This window comes from Myotis brandtii, unplaced genomic scaffold, assembly GCF_000412655.1.
Source record: "Myotis brandtii unplaced genomic scaffold, ASM41265v1 scaffold687, whole genome shotgun sequence".
Lineage (NCBI taxonomy): Eukaryota > Metazoa > Chordata > Mammalia > Chiroptera > Vespertilionidae > Myotis > Myotis brandtii.
In genome coordinates, this window is record NW_005370687.1 from 684731 (window position 1) to 689131 (window position 4401).

A 4401-nucleotide genomic window follows, 5' to 3' on the forward strand; every position below is an offset into this window, starting at 1 on the left:
AGAGTTAGAAACATCGATGAGAGAGAAACATCGATCAGCTGCCTCCTGCACACCCCCTACTGGGGATGTGCCTGCAACCAAGGTACATGCCCTTGACTGGAATCGAACCTGGGACCCTTCAGTCCGCAGGCCGACGCTCTATCCACTGAACCAAACCTGTCAGGGCAATAAAAAAATATTTTAAAAAAATTTCTTAAGAATAGCACTGATAGGCTCAAATACTATATCTTAGGTTAGTAAGCATTAGAGTCAGACCTGAAATCCTTTTTCTGCAATGACAGGACCACAGCTAAAGCACAAGAATATCAATGACATTAAAATATCAGAATTTATTTTTGGCAATGTCTTTCATTTCCCTCAGAGAGTCTACTATCTAAAGCTAAATCCACCTAACTAAAATCACACATTCCAGATTTATTTCTCTTTCTTCTCAACTACTCACTCTCTAGCTAATTTTCACTGATCTACCCTGGAGCCATCTTTCATTAGGTAAGGATATATTGGGAGCCTGCAAAAGCAAGTTATTACGGTGGGTTGACCCAGGCCTTGACATTTGCCAGCTGTCTGAACATACATTATCTTACCTTTGTGGGCCTTAGTTTTCTCATGCATAAAATGGGAATAATAACATTTGTTTTGTGGAGTTCTTATGAAGATTAAGTGAGAAAATGCATGTAAATTACTCAGCCCAGAGCCTGTCACTTAGTAAGTATCACTAAATTATAATTACTGGATACAAAGAAGTAAATTTGGTACTTGAACAGAAACCAAAACTTTAAAAGAAGATATAATTCCTGTAGTAAAAAAAAAAAAATTTAATGTGGTAGGAGAAGGCAAAATAACAGGCAATAAGTCAGTAACCTGTTAATTATCTAAGTGGCCTTGGGCATGTTCTGTCCCCTCCTTAAAGCTTTAGTTTTTTTCATTTAATAAAGGAGGAGACATTTCATTTTCAGGAGGATGGAATAGATGTACTTTTCCCTATTCCTCCAGCTAAGTACAACAGAATATCTTGGAACATTACATATAAAACAAATGTAAGAAGACTCTGGAAGGTGGAGAGAAGGCGAACAGGCCCAGAACCTCAGGACATAGGACCAACACAGAAGTGCGTTCCCTGGGTTTTCTTTCCAGCTCATGCATTTTAATCTTGGTGCTGAAGAGGCCAGAAACCCACAGTACCAACAGGTGCGGACAAAAAAAAAAAAAAGACTGAAAACGTTTATACAATAACTGATCTACTCCAGACAAACACCAAGAAAAAACAGAATTATGATATCACCACCATTCATATCAGCAAAGGCAAAGCGGGGAGCCTAGATTTCCACCCTCACTTAGCTGTAATGAGGTGCCCACTCAGTCCCAACTGGGGTGTTGTCAGAGAAGGCCAAATAGAGAGCCAGAACTTTCACAGCCACTGGGAAGTAAGGAGACAACCTCCCCACGCCATGCTGGGGAGACGCCAGAGAAGGCCTAGTGAAGAGTCAGGTCTCTCACCACGAGGAGAACCCCTTCTGCTGCGATGTCCACGTGGGGAGAAGGAAAGGCATTCCTCTCTGTCCCAAGCAGGATAGTATCAGTGGAGGCCTAGTGGGGAGCCAGGACTCCCACTCCTGCCCAGCAATATTGGAGAGTCCCTGGTGCCACAGGTGTTAGTGAAGGCTGGGAGGAGAACCTGGACTTGTACCTCTACCAGGCAATGACAAGGTGGCACCTCTCCTTCCCCTGCCAGCACTTGGTCAAAATAAGCTAACTAAAACAGAAGGTTTAAATAAGACCCAGAGTCTTATAACATAGTACCCCAAATGTGTGATTGAATTGAAAATCACTTGTCATACCAAAAACAAGGAAAGTCTCAACTTGAATTTTAAAAGACAATAAAAAGCTCTAGCGGGTTTAGCTCAGTGAAAAGAGCGTCAGCCTGGGGACTGAATGGTCCCAGGTTCAATTCTGGTCAAGGGCATGTACCTCAGTTGCAGGCTTGATCCCTGGCCTGGCTGGGGTGTGTGGGAAGGCAACCAATTAATGTTTCTCTTTCTCTCTCGCCCCATCTCTCTCCCTCCCATTCTCTCTAAAAAATCAATGCGAACAATATCCTCAGGTGAAGATTAACAAAAACAATAACAACAAAAAAAGATTCCAACAGTAAGTTGACAGATTCTAGAACTGGAAAGATTTTAAAGCAGTCATCCTAAAACTTCCCAAATTTGGCAAAATATGTAACCCTATAGGTTGAAGAAGCTGAGAAAATCCCCAAGAAAATAAATCCATAGAAATCCACACCAACACAAATCATAGTCAAACTTCTGAAAACTAAAAAACAGTGAAAAAAATCTTGAAAGCAGTGAAACCCTTTACCTACAGGGGTAAACAACTCAAATGACAGCAGATTTCTTATCAAAACCAGAAGGAAGTGGCACAATATTTCTTGTTCACCGAAAGAAAAGAACTGTCAATACAAAATCATATACTTAATGACAATACCATTCAGGAATGAAGGGACACCCAGCCAGCATGGCTCAGTGGTTGAGTGTCAACCTATGAATCAGGAGGTTATGGTTCAATTCCGAGTCAGGGCACATGCCCGGGTTGCAGGTTCAATTCCTATTGAGGGGCATGTAGGAGGTAGCTGATCAATGATTCTTTTTCATCTTCCATGTTTCTATCTCTCTCTCCCTCTCCCTTCCTCTCTGAATCAATAAAAATATATTAAAAAAAAATAACACACAATGTTTTCTGAATTCATCTTATTCTCTGGAATTCAGAGCAAGAGAGAAAAAGAAAATATAAGAAAAGAAAGAAGAAAGAAGGGGGAACCAAGACATTTTCAGATGAAGGAAAAATAAGAGAATTTGTCACAAGCATACCCTAAAAAAATAACTAAAGGAAATTTCATAAAAAGAAAGGAAATGATAAAATAAGGATTCTTGAAACATCAAGAAAAAAGAATAATGGAAAGAGTAAAAATATGGATAAATATGACAGATTTTTCTTGTTCTCTTGGGATTTCTAAATTATGTTTGATGGTTGAAGCAAAATTATAACACTATCTGATGTAGTTAAAAATGTATGTAGAAAAAAATTTATGTATATAGAAATATTTAAAGCAATTGTCTTATAAACAAGTAAGGTTTCTATACTTTGCTTGAACTGGTAAAGTGTTGACATCAGTAGACTGTAATAAGTTATGTATATATAATGTAGTACCTAGGGCAAGCACTAAATAAGCTATACAAAGAGATACACTCAAAAAGCAATATCCTCTATAATAATAAAAGTGTAATATGCTAATTAGACCAGACAGCCGAACGACCTGCCGATGTCATTCCAGACATCCTTCTGGACAAAGCTGTGGCAGCAGGTCAAGGCAGAGGCAGTTAGGGGCAATCAGGAGGCAGGTGATCAGGCAGGCATGCAGAGTGGTTAGGGGCAATCAGGCAGGCAGGCAGGCGAGTGATTAGGGGTGATCAGGTAGGTAGGCAGAGTGGTTAGGGGTGATCAGACAGGCAGAGTGGTTAGGGGTGATCAGGCAGGCAGAGTGGTTAGAGGTGATCAGGCAGGCAGGCGAGTGGTTAGGGGCAATCAGGCAGGCAGGCAGAGGGGTTAGGGGTGATGAGGCAGGCAGGCAGGTGAGCGATTAGGAGCCAGCAGTCCTGGATTGTGAGAGGGATGACTGACTGCCAGTTTAGGGGTCCTGGACTGTGAGAGGGCTCAGGCCAGGCTGGGGGACCCCCCCCCGCCCGTGCACAAATGTCGTGCACTGGGCCTCTAGTAGATAAATAAAAATGGAATTCTAGAAATGTTCAAGTAACCCACAGAAGTCAGGAAAAGGAAAAAGATAAATGAAAACAGTCAGAACAAACAGTGCAACATTTACACTAAAGATAGAGATTGATATATTTTAAAATATGCTGTCTAAAAGAAACATCAAATACAATGATATAAACAGGTTGCAAATAAAAGAATGAAAAGATATAGCATGCAAATATGAATAAAGGAAAGTAGAATTGACTATATTAATATCAGATAAAGTAGACTTCAGAGTTAATAAAATTACTAGAGGTAGGGAGGGACATTATATAATGACTAGAGGCCCGGTGCACAAAAATTTGTGCACTCGGGGGCGGGGGGAGGGGGTTCCCCCAGCCCGGCCTGTGCCCTCTCGCAGTCTGGGACCCCTCGGGAGATAACGACCTGCTGGCTTAGGCCTGCTCCCGGGTGGCAGAGGGCAGGCCCAATCCCTAAGTGCAGCCCCTGGTCAGGCTCAGAGCAGGGCCGATTGGGGAGTTGGGGCGCCGCCCCGTCATGCACAGAGCAGGGCGGATCAGGAGGTTGCGATGCCACCCTCAGTCACGCTCAGGGTAGGGCCGATTGGGGGATTGGGGCACCGCCCCCTGTCAC

The 4401-nt window shown here is 42.4% G+C and overlaps 1 protein-coding gene across 1 annotated transcript in view; it reads left to right on the top strand.

Annotated features, from left to right (window-relative positions):
- The window catches only part of SLC26A8 (solute carrier family 26 (anion exchanger), member 8), a 106050-nt gene that overhangs the window by 47522 nt on the left and 54127 nt on the right, over nucleotides 1-4401 (top strand). The gene's annotated exons all lie outside the window — the stretch shown is intronic.